Source organism: Scyliorhinus torazame, chromosome 25 (assembly GCF_047496885.1).
Source record: "Scyliorhinus torazame isolate Kashiwa2021f chromosome 25, sScyTor2.1, whole genome shotgun sequence".
NCBI lineage: Eukaryota > Metazoa > Chordata > Chondrichthyes > Carcharhiniformes > Scyliorhinidae > Scyliorhinus > Scyliorhinus torazame.
This window is the reverse complement of record NC_092731.1, coordinates 36629956-36646420: the sequence shown is the minus strand read 5'-3', so window position 1 is coordinate 36646420 and position 16465 is coordinate 36629956.

The window sequence follows — 16465 nt, the reverse complement described above, 5'->3', positions numbered from 1 at the left end:
TGCGATGGCCTGCACCCGTTCCGCCGCGTGGGAGGCCAGCTTCGCAGTTTCTGTCGCCCTGATGTGGGAGTAACGATTCTTAGCATGCTCATGGACAACGCACGTCTCGATAGCGACAGAGGTGCTGCTGCTGAAGGGAGTCGGACTGGACCCCGAAAACAATCTGATCCCGGATCATGGAATCAGCCGTTGAGTCATAGTTACATGACTGCGCGAGGATGCGGAGATGGGTCAAGAAGGACTGAAAAGGTTCATCCTCACCCTGAAGCCTCTGCTGGAAAACGTACCGTTCAAAGCTCTCACTCACCTCAGTGTCGCAGTGGCTGTCAAACTTCAGCAGGACTGTTTTGAATTTTGTTTTGTCTTCGCCGTCAGGGAACGTAAGGAGGTTGTAGATGTGGATGGCGTGGTCCCCAGCGGTGGAGAGAAATAGCGCGATCTTCCCGGCATCCGATGCTGCTTCGAGGTCGGAGGCCTCGATGTACAAGAGGAACTTTTGCTGAAGATTTTCCAATTGGTGCCGAGGTTGCCGGAGATGCGGAGTTGCGGAGGAGGCTGGATGTTTTCCATTTCACCGGATGGCTGCTTTCTGGTCAATGCTGATTCACTCGAGGTAGGTCCGTCAAGATCAGGATCACTCTGGTACCATGATGTGTTGGGCAGGTAGGTTCGATGTGGACTGCACTCGATGCAGGGAAGCTAGAAACAGACGTCTAACACAGGAGAAGATCCAACACGGTTTTATTCAACGATAGAACTGATATACATATTCAGCTGTGGGTCGACACTACACTGAACTGACTGGAGACCTTGTAGTAGCCTGACCAGACTTACTAGCTACCGCATGGTGGTTGCACTGTGCTAGCTCGTGGACTCTGACTGTCTCAGTGGCTGGGTCCCGAGAGAGCGGGAAACCTAGTGCCCTCTGGCTTTATAGTGGTGGTGTCCTGTCTGGTGATTGGCTGCACTGTGCTGTGTGCTTGCTGGTCATCCTGTGTGTCAATCACTGCCTGTCTGCATCTCATTATATACATGCGTGGATATTACGACACTGCCTTCTTAAAGTGGTGGTGAGCTGCCTTCTTGAACCTTTGCAGTTCCTGTGGTGTAGGTACACCCACTGTGCTGTTAGGGAGGGGGTTCCAGCATTTTGACCCATCTTCAGTGAAGGAGCGGCCGATATATTTCAAAGTCAGGGTGAGTGACTGGGAGGGGAATCTCCAGGTGGTGGGGTTCCCAGGTATCTGCTGCTCTTGTCCTTTGAGATGGTAGTGGCCATGGGTTTGGAAGGTGCTGCCTAAGGAGCCTTCGCGAGTTACTGCAGTGCATCTTGTAGATGGTACACACGGCTGCCACTATTCGTCGGTGATGGAGGGAGTGAATGTGTGTGGAAGGGGGAGCAATCAAGCGGGGCTGCTTTGTCCTGGATGGTGTCGAGCTTCTTGAGTGTTGTTGGAGCTGCGCTCATCCAGGCAAGTGGAGAGTATCCCATCACACTCCTGACTTGTGCCTTGTAGATGGTGGACAGACATTGGGGGGTCAGGAGGTGAGTTACTCTCCGCAGGATTCCCAGCCTCTGACCTGCCCTGGTAGCCACAGTATTAATGTGGCTGGGCCCAGTTCAATTACGGTCAATGATAACATCCAGGATGTTGATAGTGGGGGATTCAGCGATGGTAATGCCATTGAATGCCAAGAGGCGGTGGTTAGATCCTCTCTTGTAGGAGATGGTCATTGCCTGGCATTTGTGTGGCGTGAATGTAACTTGTCACTTGTCAGCCCGAGCCTGGATATTGTCCAGGTCTTGCTTCATTTGGACACGGACTGCTTCAGTATCTGAGGAGTCGCGAATGGTGCTGAACATTATGCAAAAATCAGCAAACATCCCCACTTCTGACCTTATGCTGGAAGGGAGGTCATTGATGAAGCAGCTGAAGATGGTTGGGGCCTCGGACACGACCCTGAGGAACTCCTGCACTGATGTCCTGGAGCTGAGATAATTGACTTCAACAACCGCAAACATCTTCCTTCGTCACAGGTATGACTCCAACCAGTGAGAAAGTTCCCTCTAATTCCCATTGTCTCCAGTTCGGATCAAACTGGGAAGATGAACAGGCAGCACGGTAGCACAGTGGTTAGCACTGTGGCTTCACAGCGCCAGGGTCCCAAGTTCGATTCCCCGCTGGGTCACTGTCTGTGCGGGGTCTGCACGTTCTCCCCGTGTCTGCGTGGGTTTCCTCCGGATGCTCCGGTTTCCTCCCACAGTCCAAAGATGTGCAGGTTAGGTGGATTGGCCGTGATAAATTGCCTTTAGTGACCAAAAAAGGTTAGGAGGGGTTATTGGGTTTCGGGGATAGGGTGGAAGTGAGGGCTTAAGTGGGTCGGTGCAGATTCGATTGGCCGAATGGCCTCCTTATGCACTGTATGTTCTATGTTCTATGTTCCATAGAGAGCATCCTATCCGACCGCACATCACAGGTTGGTATGGCAACTGCTCGGCCCAAGATCGCAAGAAACTGCAGAGTGTGGTGAACTCAGCCCAACGCATCACACAAGCTCGCACTGTCTGTGCGGGGTCTGCACGTTCTCCCCGTGTCTGCGTGGGTTTCCTCCGGATGCTCCGGTTTCCTCCCACAGTCCAAAGACGTGCAGGTTAGGTGGATTGACCATGATCAATTGCCCCCTAGTGTCCAAAAAGGTTAGGAGGGGTTATTGGGTTATGGGGATAGGGTGGAAGTGAGGGCTTAAGTGGGTCGGTGCAGACTCGATGGGCCGAATGGCCTCCTTCTTCACTGTATGTTCTATGAACATGCCAACTTCAAGATCTGATCTAATTATGAGACAGAACTTCCATTGATACAGTGTCTTTATTCCACAGCCAATTAATTATTTTGAAGTACAGTCGTGTTCTTTCATAAAGAAAAACAACCGCCCATTTGTACACAGCAAGATCCCATAAATAGCTCAAAATGAATGGGTGGTTAATCTGTTTTGGGAGGTGTCGTTGATTCCGAGTGGACATCAAAGATCGCGGAGCCCGTTTTACGATTTACAAAGAGCGGCTGTCATGGCGTCAACGTTCATTCCTCACCCAATGTAGTACCGCGCCCCGTCATCCGGACTCCAGCACTATAGCACCACTGCTGTGATCGGACGTTAGAGTTAAAGTCCCAGTAAGCTGTTACCTGGCCTTTGTCTACTCTGGTCGGTTAAGGGCACAGTCATGCGACATTACCGCTGCCCCCCCCCCCCCCCCCCCGCCAGACTGCCGCCATTTGCAATGCCAGACAATTTGCAACCCATTGCAGTGTGAAAGCGGGCACTGCTTCACCAGGAGGGGGCCAGTAGGTTGACTGGTTTTCGCACTGACCATCAACGGCAATGTACCCATCCTGAGATTACCATTCCCCAAAACTCCCCCCTCCTCCCTGTACGAAGGGCTTCACTTGGAGCGAGCCACTGCCATGTCGAAACGCCAAGAAATCCTCCCGAGGCCAGTAATCCAATGGCTTTCCTTCCACATCTTGACGCGCGGTGGAGATGCAAGGAGCTCAAAAGGCTTTGCCTGCTGCTGTCAGCCATCCACCAAGGAACAGGCGGTCGCCAATTCATCCCAAAGTATCCCCACTTGGCAGTTTTCCAACCGATCCGTTTAGGAGCGGGAAGGCCTGACGCTCGTCCACGTGACAGTGAAGGCACATCTAAAGCTCGGGTGCACAGTCTAAAAACTCAGGCCAGATTGTTCAGGAGAGCTGTTCGGAAGAACTTCTTCACTCAAAGGGTGCCAGAGGTTTGAACTCTCTCCCATAAACAGCATCGAAGCTCGAACAGTTAATTCTAAATCTGAGGCAGATTAATTTTTGTTCAGCAAAGATATTAAGGGACATGGGCCAAAGGCAGGTATATGGAGTTAGTCCACAGACCAGTCACGATCTCATTGAATGGCAGGTCAGGCTCAAGGGGCTGAATTGACCCCTCCTGCTCTGATGTTCCTATGTTCACTGTGCCAGGGGACACATCTGGTCACTTATTTTGGGCGGCATGGGGCGCAGTGGTTAGCACTGCTGCCTCACGGTGCCGAGGACCCACGGTCGATCCCGGCCCCGGGTCACTGTCCATGTAAACTTTGCACATTCTCCCTCTTTCTGCGTGGGTCTCACCCCCACAACCCAAAAGATGTGCAGGGTAGATGGATTGGCCACGCTAAATTGCCCCCTTAATTGAAAAAAACATAATTGGGTACTCTAAATTTATTTTTAAAAATCTAGCCACTTGTTTCAAAACAGACACTCTACCTTGTTAATAATAATAATCTTTATTGTCACAAGTAGACTTACATTAACGCTGCAATGAAGTTACTGTGGAAATCCCCGAGTCGCCACATTCCGGCACCTGTTCGGGTACACAGAGGGAGAATTCAGAATGTCCAATTCACCGAACAATCACGTCTTTCGGGACTTGTGGGAGGAAACCGGAGCGCCCGGAGGAAACCCACGCAGACACGGGGAGAGCGTGCAGAGTCCGCACAGACAGTGACCCAAGCCGGGAATCGGACCCGGGTCCCTGGCGCTGTGAAGCAACAGTGATGACCACTGTGTTACCATGCTGTATTGGTTAACGTTTTTCACTTAAACCAATTAGGGGAGAGTGTGGTGTCACGGTAATATCGTGGAATCATTGTGCAGAAGGGGGCCATTCGGCCCATTTAGTCTGCACCGACCCGCTGAAAGAGCGCCCTATCCAGGCCCACTCCCTCGTCCTATCCCCGTAACCCCACCGAATGCTGCTTTCCCATTGGAGCCGCCCCTCGGTGCCGGGAAACTCTGGCGGCGGGATAGCCATTTCCACCGCCGGGTAATTCTGACCAATGACCTCTCAACCTCCCAATGGAAAGTTCCTCCATTGGGTAAGCAGCGGGAGGTGGGGGGAAGGGGGGGGGGGGCGCGGTTCGAGGGATGTTAATGTTTCTGGGATGTGTGAGCGATGGTCCACGGTGCGAGATCGCAGAAAAAGGCAAACAGCCTGCGGACATGTGCAGTAAACTTCCTCGATCTTGGCCAGAGGTTGCAAACTGCATCAAAACAGGAAGCAGATTGAAAAATAACAATTAGGAGCTGCTTAAGGCCAGCTAATGATAAAACAGAAACCCACAGGAGACTCTTGGCTGCGGAACAGTGCGGAGATATTTCATTCAGTGTGTGCCACATCGAGGGAGCCATTTTAACCCAGCGCTTTACAGCGTTCAAGTACATGTGTCCGTGGTGTTAAGATCAGGAGGATTGGCCTGGCTAAATAATTGCTCCTTTAGCTGGCGTTACGGGGATGGGGCGGGGGAGTGGGCCGAGGCAATGTGCTCTTTCAGAGGGCTGGTGCAGGCTCGATGGGCTGAATGGCCTTCTCCTGCACTGCAGGGATTCTATGGGACAACAACAGAAAATGCCGGACAATCTCAGCGGGTCTGACAGCGTCTGTGGAGAGAGAACGGGAGGCAACGTTTCGAGTCTGGGTGACTTTGTCAAAGTGGTTTTGTGAATCTCACCACAGGGGCGGGGCAGAGCAGGGTGGGGGCGCGGGGGCGTGTAGCAGGTGGATGAGAAATAGGAGAGGCCCAGGACTGACCCTTAGGGGGCACCAGAGGCAACGGATGCGATTCTATGGTTCCATGTCGATTATCCTCAATCTTTGTCCGTTGAACCTCAGGGGGGAGGGGGGGGGGGGGAGGGGGGGAAGGGGGGGGGGGGGGAGGGGGGGAAGGCGGGGGGAGGGGGGCTTTAAAGAGGGTGCAGAAGAGATTTACCAGAATGTTGCCTGGTATGGAGGGCATTAGCTATGAGGAGCGGTTGAATAAACTCGGTTTGTTCTCACTGGAACGAAGGAGGTTGGGGGGAGACCTGATAGAGGTCTACAAAATTATGAGGGGCATAGACAGAGTGGATAGTTAGAGGCTTTTCCCCAGGGTAGAGGTGTCAATTACTAGGGGGCATAGGTTTAAGGTGTGAGGGGCAAGGTTTAGAGTAGATGTACGAGGTAAGTTTTTTACGCAGAGGGTAGTGGGTGCCTGGAACTCGCTACCGGAGGAGGTGGTGGAAGCAGGGACGATAGTGACATTTAAGGGGCATCTTGACAAATACATGAACAGGATGGGAATAGAAGGATACGGACCCAGGAAGCGTAGAAGATTGTAGTTTAGACGGGCAGCATGGTCGGCACGGGCTTGGAGGACCAAAGGGCCTGTTCCTGTGCTGTACATTTCTTTGTTCTTTGTTTGCTCTTTGGGTCTATCGGGTCTGTAGAAGTAGCTGCTGCTCAGCTGGGCTCATCCGCCTGGTAGCGGGCGTTGAACTTGAACTTGCTGCTGTTGTTGCTGCGATTGGAGAGGGCCGTGCCCGGGGTACCAGGGTACCAAGCCGAACACAGGGTGGACTCTCTTTTTATCCTTGGGGGTTTTCGCACTCTTTTGGGCGGACCTCCAGTTTGGACCCCACTAATTGGGTAATTCCTGATCACTATGTTCGATTCAAACCAATAAAGGGGCGGGTCCCTCGATGGCTGGGCGTGTCCTCGAACCAATAAAGGGCGTGTCCTAAGCGGTCATTGACCCTGTTGTTTACACTTCCTGAATACAGGGAGTGGCGCCGAAATGCCTGGGACTGTACCGGTCGCTCAAGCCTTTTGTCTGGCGGAGACGGGCCATCAAATGCTAAGCGGTTGGGGGTTTCGATACCGTCTGGATTCCTCACTCGCAATTACACATTCCGGCTCTGAGCCTGCCTGAATCCCGCATTGTCCATTTTTCCCGCCATGCTTTGCGACCTTCCCTGTTCCTTGTTGTAAGTGGCCATCCCAGGTGGCTACACCGCACGGCAAACTCCCAGAATGCAGCAACGAGATGATGACCAGATGATCTGTGCTTACGGATATCCTTGGATTCCCCACAGTGCAGAAGGAGGCCATTCGGCCCATCGGGTCTGCAGCAACCCTCTGAAAGAGCCCCCTTCTTGGGCCCACTACCCTCGCCACATCCCCGTAACCACACTGGACCTCTGGATACACCAGCATGGCCAATCCAGCTAACCCGCACATCTCTGGGACTGCGGGAGGAAACCGGAGCACCCGGAGGAAGCCCACGGGGAGAACGTGCAACCTCCAGACAGACAGTCACCGAGGACGGAATCAAACCCAGCTTCCTGGCGCCGTGAGGCAGCAGTGCTAACCACTGTGCCGCCATTGTTCAAGGAGTTGGTCCAGGAATAAATGTCGAACCATAGAATTGAATCATAGGATCCCGACGGTGCAGAAGGAGGCCATTCGGGCCCATCGTTTCTGCACCTATCCTCTGAAAGAGCACTGAAAAGGAATCCCCGTGTCCTCCCCCCCGCTGCCCCACCTTAACCTGCACATCTTTGGACACTAAAGGGTCATTTTAGAGTATGCAGTTCACACCTAACCCGTACATCTTTGGACTGGTGTGGGGCTCGAACCCACGACCTTATGCGCCAGAGTGAGAGGACGACCTCCATTGCCCCAGCTGAAACCTCCAGTGTTTTGTCTTTCTCCCCCGGCTGCGAGCGGTGGGACTCTCTGCAGCTGGTTCTGGGACACTGGAGGGCAACAGATGCCAGCGGACAGGAAGGACACACTCCAGACGTTAGAAGGAAGCTAAACATCCCTGAAGTGGATGCCAGAGCGATCTATCTTGAAACATTCCCATGGGGGGGGGGCGTTCGTGTTTTCGATGACGTGACGACGTGAGCTGGGTCATGATCGGCGCTGGAATGGTGGAGCGGGTACCAGCGCTTATCCCAGTGATATCTCTGGCCAGGTCAGATCTGGGGCACCATCCACCTCCCAACAGACGTCTCACCCTTTCACCGCGCACAGGAAAGGCCACGGACCTCAGGAGGTGGAGCAATGATCACTCAGTCAGAGACGGGCTGAAGTTGCCCCTCAGAGAGCAGACGTAGCGAGCGAGAGGCGGGGTGATTTCAATACTCGACGCTGAGCAGGGACAGCAGAACAAAAATAGGACACTTCCTGGCCAGAGTGCTCCGTCCGTCGGGATTCTCTTTTCCCGCCTCACCTCCCACCCGTGACTTTCCCAGCGGCACGTGGAGGTTTCAATGGGAAATCCCGTTGACAAGTGGCGGGTGAAGATAATCCCGCCCCCAGCAACCGGGAGATCGGAGAATCCCGCCCCTTATTAATTTAAAAAATAAATTTAGAGTACCCAATTATTTTTTCCAATTAAGAGGCCACTTAGCGCGGCCAATCCACCTAGCCTGCACATCTTTGGGTTGTGGGGGCGAAACCCACGCAGACACGGGGAGAATGTGCAAACTCCTCACGGACAGAGACCCAGAGCCGGGATCGAACCTGGGACCTCGGCGCCGTGAGGCAGCAGTGCTAACCACTGCGCCACTGTGCCGCCCTGACCCACGCAGACACGGGGAGAATGTGCAAACTCCACACGGACGGTGACCCAGAGCCGGGATTCGAACCCGGGTCCTCAGCGCCGTAGTCCCAGTGCTAACCACTGCGCCATGTGCCGCCCGCCTCTTGTTAACGTAACTAGAAAAAGCTTGCATTTATACCGGATTGCCCAGTAGTGCAGAAAGAGGCCATTCGGCCCATCGAGTCTCCACCGACCCTCCGAACGAGCACATTACCCAGGCCTATCCCTGTAATCCTAACCTCCTACAGAGTATTTCACCACCTCAGGATATCCCAAAGCATTTTGCAACCAATTAAGTGCTTTTGAAGTGTTGAATCGCAGCAGCCACTTTGCGCACAGCAAGACTCCACACGCAGTGACAATAGACGGGAGACTGGAGACTAACAACGGAAAGGGGGTTATCAACAATGGGCAAAGGCAGCTATCTACACACACACACAGAGCAATGGTGGATAATTCTTGACTCTCCAGCTCCGGGGCCCAGGCCCCGCTCCCAGGGTCCCGCGCTTTTGCACAGACGGTCATGCAGCGTATTGCTGAGCACCGCAGCGCCGGGCTATTTGGCGAAGCCTGGCTATGAACACAGAATTGGGACTGTTCTGGGTCCACAACAGCAGAGTTGAATTTGTAACCGCTGTCGGGTGATCGAGGGCCTGGGGTTAAAATGCCCCTGGACCAACCTGGCTAATTGTCGGCGGTGTGAGAGTCGGGAGCCTCAGGAGTCTTCAGGGCTGTAGGGTTGAGGTCAACAAACCGTCAAAAATATCACCCCCTGCTTGTCTTCCCCGCTATCTCATTCGCTGTGGAGAAAAGCGATGCCATTCGATGTCCTGGCCCCTGTTTGAACTTTCCGATCATTGGCATTTGACTCACTATTTGGGTGCTGCGTCGATGATTCACACTGCTCATCTGTCTCTGGAAGCTTCTTCCATCCCATCACGAATCCTGAACTGCTGAAGACTAACAGTCGAACCGTTTACCTCATCGCCAATGTGGTCACTCGAGACAATCATTAGAGACTTCCGGTAACAACAAAGAGGGTTTATTAACAGTCGGCAAAGGCAGCTATTTACAGACACACAGCAATGCTGAATAGGTCTCAACTCTCCAGATCCGGGGTCCACAATGACCAGGCCCTGCTCCCATTGGTCAAGTGTTGCGCGCTCCCGCGCGATTGGTCCTAAGCTGGTCACATGGGCCGCAAAACCCACCCCCTCAAAGGAGCCACCCTACCACAGTTAATCTCTTGGGTAGGGGCATCAGGAAGGATCGCTCTGTTCACAAAGCTAAGGTTCCTTAGACAGCACCTTCCGAACCCACGACCACTACCATCTAGAAGGACAAGAGCAGCAGATACCTGCCACCACCCGGAGGGTCCCCTCCGAGTCACTCACCACCCTGATTTCAAAATATATCGGCCGTTCCTTCACTGTCGCTGGGGCAAAATCCCGGAACTCCCTCCCTAACAGCACTTTGGGTGTACCTACACCACATGGACTGCAGCGGTTCAAAAAGGCAGCTGAGCACCACCTACTCAAGGGGCAACTAGGGATGGGCAATAAATGCTGGCCGAACCAGCGACACCCACATCTGTGAACGAATAAAAAAAGCTCTCCTCAGTACTACTCAGTCAAGTTGCAGTTATATAGAACCTTGGTAAGGCCGCACTTGGAATATTGCGCACAATTCTGGTCGCCACAGTACCAGAGGGATGTGGAAGTCTCGGAGAGGGTGCAGAGGAGGTTGACCAGGATGTCGCCTGGTCTGGAGGGTGTTAGCTCTGCGGAGAATAGACTCGGATTATTTTCATTACAATGACGGAGGTTGAGGGGCGACCTGATAGAGATCTACAAGATTATGAGGGGCATGGATAGAGTGGATGGGCAGGCACTCTTCCCCAGGGTGGAGGGGTCAGTCATCGGGGGGCATAGGTTTAAGGTCAGTGGGGCAACGTTTAGAGGAGATGCGCGAGGCAGGTTTTTTATACTGAGGGTGGTGAGTGTCTGGAACGTGTTGCCAGGGGAGGCTGTGGAAGCAGATACATTAACGGTTCAAAAGGCACCTTGACAAACACGTGGATAAGATGGGTGTAGAGGGCTACGGCACGAGGAAGTGCTGAGAGTTTTGGCCAAGGTTGGTATCGTGACTGGTGATGTGTTGGGTGCTCTGGATCCGTGGAACACAGACAGGCCACCAACACTTAAAATAGTGCAACACTATTTTATTAAGTTAGAAACTGTTGAACATACTTTCACTGTGGGTTAACACGATGTTAGATTAAACTAAAGACCTATGCCTTGTCCTAACCAGTCTATGCACTCAGCACAATGTGAATGTCTGTGCTGCAGGCTGTAAGCTCTGTCCTACTAGGAGGCTGCATCCCGAATGAGCGGGAACTCTGATGCCCCCTGTCTTTATAGTGCGTGTGCTCTAACTGGTGATTGGCTGCGGTGTTGTGTGTGTTGATTGGTCCCACTGTGTGTCCATCAGTGTGTGTCTGCACCATGATGTACTGGTGTATATTATGACAACGGGTACAGGCTTGGAGGGCCGAAGGACCTGTTCCTGTGCTGCATTGTTCTTTGTTCTCCCTCGGTGCTGCAGGGGAACGTTAGCCTCCGTTACACATTCGATCCTGGAGCTAGCTGCCAACCCACAAGCCTACCAGAACCCAAGGAGACCATTCGCTCCATCAGTTTTGTCAATCCTAGGCCCATTTCTAAGTCCTCGCCTCAAATTGTTTTCTCTGCAACAATAAAGGCAGAAGCTGTGGGAACACTCAGCAGGTCTGTTAACGGCTGGGGAGAGAAAGAGAGTCAACGTTTGAGGCCTGTCAGCGTTTAACGGGGCTGCTACAATTCTGAGAATCGTCAACTTGCTGGCATTGTTTGTGAAGCCCTGTGCCCAGCTGACAGGGTTGAATTTTCGGCGGCAGTGTGGTAATGATGCAGCGCCATGATCAGATCAAATTGCTGGCACTCCAGACGGAAACAGGCTCGACGGCTGAATGAGCTCCTCCCGTGTCATCATAACTCTCAGAGCAGACAATTGTGCCCTTCCTCCACGGCATGTTTGTTGGCGCGACAGACATTGAATTGGGCGGCGGGTGGGGTGGGATTGATGGTCGGGGGATTGGCCACCTTCCCGCCTTCACCCTAATTAAGTCTGAGATTCGCCAACATTCATAAGGTCGGCATTGCGCCATCTCTGTTTCATTCGAGGGCCCACGACAAATAAACAAAAGAACAAAGAACAGTGCAGCACAGGAACAGGCCCTTCGGCCCTCCAAGCCTGTGCCGACCAGGCTGCCCGTCTAACCTAAAACCTTCTACACTTCCTGGGTCCGTATCCCTCTATTCCCGTCCTATTCATGTATTTGTCAAGATGCCCCTTAAACGTCACTATCGTCCCTGCTTCCACCACCTCCTCCGGCAGCGAGTTCCAGGCACCCACTACCCTCTGCGTAACAAACGTCCCTCGTACATCTCCTCAAAACTTTGTCCCTCGCACCTTCAACCTATGTCCCCGAATAATTAACTCTTCCACCGTGGTTTTTTTGGTGATTTCTCCCTGTTTTTTTTGTTCAGGTAAGTTTTTATCCCGGTGTCAGACATTTTAATATCATTCTATAATCCAGCATATTGCAAAATTCAGAAACGTCTTATCATAGAATTTACAGTGCAGAAGGAGGCCATTCGGCCTATCAAGTCTGCACCGGCCCTTGGAAAGAGCACTCTACTTAAGCCCCACACCTCCACCCTATCTCTGTAACCCAGTAACCCCACCTAACCATTTTGGACACCAAGGGCAATTTTGCGCGGCCAATCCACCTAACCTGCACATCTGCTTCTTTAAACCGGAGCACCCGGAGGAAACCCACGCGGATACGGGGGGGGGGGGGGGAAACGTGCAGACTCCGCACAGACAGTGACCCAAGCCGGGAATCGAACCCAGGTCCCTGGCGCCGTGAAGCGACGTGCTAGCTGCTGTGCGACCGTGCCGCCCACCCCCCCCTCCGTGGTCCCGAGCTTTCCGAAAAGAGTGGCTTTCCAGAGCAGAAGTCCCGATATTTTGAGTTCGGACTTTGGGTTCAAGGGCTTTTTCTTTTCTCTGCCTGGCCTGGGATCTGTATCACTGCGCGGTTGGACTTTGAGAATATTACATGCTCTCAGGATGCACAATAACGCGATCAGATTACCTTGTGAAGCAAGTGACAGGATCACCCAGTATAACCCTGTGATCGATGGGAGTGAGTGCGAGCTGTGCATGGGGTTAGTTTACACTGCAGGGATAATGATTGGTTAGGTGTTGAATTATGGATGTATGGGGAGGTTGCTCTATTGATCTCGGCTTTCACTGAAAGCCCCCCCCTCCCCTCCCCCTCACCCCCCCAGGTACTTCTACAAATACTTCTACAGTATTTGAAGAGTTGTCAGCGCCAATTGCTCCTGTTATGTTAATGATAAGCCACGATGGATGGTGTCTGATGAAGGCCGCAGATCGAATTGAGCCAGGGTCGAAGGGTTAAATGCTTTAAAATACAGCTGCTGGGGTTCCCCGACCACCCCCAGCCCCACCCCCATCTCAAAGGACGATGCATTAGTCCCACTATGGACGCAGGAGAGCTTTTCAAAGAACTATCTCATGGTGTTGCGTGTGATGCCGAATCGGCCAGCATTTATTGTCCATCCCTAATTGCCCTTGGACTGAGTGGGTCTGGAGTCACATGTAGGCCAGACCGGGTAAGGACAGCAGATTTCGTTCCCTGAAGGGCCATTAGTGAACCAGATGGGTTTTTACAACAATCGATGATCGATGACACGGTCGCCATTACTGAGGCTAGCTTTCAATTCCAGATTGTATTAACTGAATTCAAATTCCACCAGTTACCGTGGTGGGATTTGAACTCAGGTCCCCAGAGCAGGTGTTGAACAGGTATTTTGAAAAATGAAATGAAATGAAAATCGCGTATTGTCACAAGTAGGCTTCAAATGAAGTTACTGTGGAAAGCCCCTCGTCGCCACATTCCGGCGCCTGTTCGGGGAGGCTGGTACGGGAATCGAACCGTGCTGCTGGCCTGCCTTGGTCTGCTTTCAAAGCCAGCGATTTAGCCCCGTGCTAAACAGCCCCTTTTGCGCCAGTCTTCACTGTGGAGGACAGAAGTAACATCCCAGAAATAGCTGCAAATGAGGAAATGGAAGGGAGGGAGGAACTCGGAAAAATCACAAGCACCCGGGAAATGGCACTGAGCCAATTGTTGGGGGCGTGGGCTGACAGGTCACCCCAAGGTCTTGAAACAAGCGGCTAATGAGATAGTTGATGAGCTGGTGTTAATTTTCCAAAGTTTCCTAGATTTGGGGAAGGCTGCATTAGATTGGAAAATGGCAAATGTAACTCCTTTATTCAAAAAGGGAGGGAGGCAGAAAGCAGGAACATACAGGCCAGCGAGTCTAACATTTGTCATGGGGAAAATGTTAGAAGCTATTATTAAAGATATTACAGCAGGGCACTTGGAAAAGTTCAAGGTAATCGGGCAGAGTCAACATGGTTTTGTGAAAGGGAGATCATGTTTAAGCAATTCGGATGTGGGCATGGCTGGTTAGGCCAGCATTTATTGCCCGTCCCTAGTTGCCCTTCAGAAGGTGACGGCGAGTTGTCTTCTTTTCTTTTTAATATAAATTTAGAGTACCCAATTCATTTTTTCCAATTAAGGGGCAATTTAGTGTGGCCAATCCACCTACCCGGCACATCTTTGGGTTGTGGGGGTGAAACCCACGCAGACACCGGGAGAATGTGCAAACTCCACACGGACAGTGACCCAGAGCCGGGATCGAACCTGGGACCTCGGCGCCGTGAAGCCGCGGTGCTAACCACTATGCCACCGTGAGGCCCACGAGCCGCCTCCTTGAACCGTTGCAGTCCTTCAGGTGTAGGTACAGCCACTGTGCTGTTAGGGAGGGAGTTCCAGCATTTTGCCCCAGCGACAGTGAAGGAACGGACGATATATTTCCAAGGCAGGGTGGTGAGTGGCTTGGAGGGGAACCTCCAGGTGGTGGGGTTCCCAGGTATCTGCTGCCCTTGTCCTTCTGGATGGTAGTGGTCGTGGGTTTGGAAGGTGCTGTGTAAGGAGCCTTGGTGAGTTACTGCAGGGCATCTTGTAGATGGGACACACGGCTGCCACTGTTAGTCGGTGGTGGAGGGTTCATCAATCAAGCGGGGCTGCTTTGTCCTGGATGGTGTTGAGCTCCTTGAGTGTTGTTGGAGCTGCGCTCATCCAGGCAAGTGGAGAGTATTCCATCACACTCCTGACTTGTGCCTTGTAGGCGGTGACAGGCTTTGGGGGGGGTGAGGCGGTGAGTTACTCACTGCAGAATTTATAGCCTTATTGAAGTACTGTGAAGGATTCACATGTGCCGTGGATAAAGGGGAACTGGTGGATGTACTGGACTTAGATTTCCAGAAGGCATTTGATGAGGTGCCACAGCAAAGGTCATTGTGGAAAATAAAAGTTCATGGTGTCGGGGGCATGGATTGGAGTTTGGCTTGCTAACAGAAAACAGAGTTGGCATAAATGGATCTTTTTTCTGGTTGTCAGGATGTGACAAGGGGCGTGCCACAGTGCTGGGGCCTCAACTCATTACAATTGATATGAACGACTTGGATGAAGGGCTGAAGATCTAGTTGCTTAATTTGCAGGTGATACAAAGATAGGTGGGAGAGTAAATTGTGAAGAGGGCGTAAGGAGGCTGCAAAGGGACATGGGCGAGTGGGCAAAACTCTGGGAAATGGAGCATAATGGCGGAAAATGTGAAATTGCCCATTTAAGCAGGAAGAATAAAAAAGTTGATGATCTAAATGTCAGAGATTGCAGAGCTCTTAAGATGCAGAGGGATCTGGGTGTCCGAGTGCACGAACCACAAAAGACGAGAATACAGGTCCAGCAAATCATTAGGAAAGCTAATTGAATGTTCTCGTTTATTGTGAAGGGCATTGACTACAAAAGTAGCGAGGGTTTTGCTTCAGTTGTACGGGGCCTTGGTGAGACCATACCTGGAGTCTTGCGCACAGTGTTGGGCTCCTTGTTTAGGGAAGGATGTAAATGTGTTGGAAACAGTTCAGAGAAGGTTTATGCGATTAATATCAGGAATGGGTGGGTTGTCTTACGAGGAAGGATCTGGGAGGATGGGTTTGTATCCACTGGAGTTTAGAATAGTGAGAGATGATTTGAACGGAGCCTTTAAGATCCTGAGGGGTATTGACAGGGTGGGTGTGGAGAGGACGTTTCCTCCTGGCAGAGAATCGAGAACTCGGGGTCACTGTTTAAAAATAAGGGGTCGCCCATTTATGACGGAGAAGACACAAATATGTTGGGCGGGATTCTCCGACCCCCTGCCGGGTCGGAGAAGCGCCGGGGGGGGGGGGGGCGTGAATCCCGCCCCCGCCGGCTGCTGAATTCTCCGGCGCCGTCCGGCGGAGGCCGTTTGGTACCGCTTGGCGTGGCGCCAAGCCCCTTCCGCACCTTCGGGGCGGCCCGGCGCCGGAGTGATTCACGCCACTCCCCCGCTCCGGGGTTGCCCGCCCCGTCGGCTCCGCGGAGAATCCCGCCCGTTAGCTATGCGGAGAGGCTGAATAGACTCGGGCTGTTTTCATTGGAAAGACGGAAGTTGAGGGGCGAACTGATAGAGGTCTACAAGATTATGAGAGCGTGGATAGAGTGGATGGGCAGGCACTCTTTCCCAGGGTGGAGGGGTCAGTCACCAGGGGGCACAGGTTTAACGTCAATGGGGCCAGGTTTAGAGGAGATGTGACAGGGTGGTGAGTGCCTGGAACGCGTTGCCAGGGAGGCTGTGGGAGCAGATACATTAACGGCGTTCAAAAGGCATCTTGACAAACACGTGGATAAGATGGGTATAGAGCGACACGGCACGAGGAACTGCTGAAGGTTTTGGCAAAGGTTGGTCTCAAGACCGGTACAGACTTGGAGGGCCGAAGGGCCTGTTCCTGTGCTTTGTT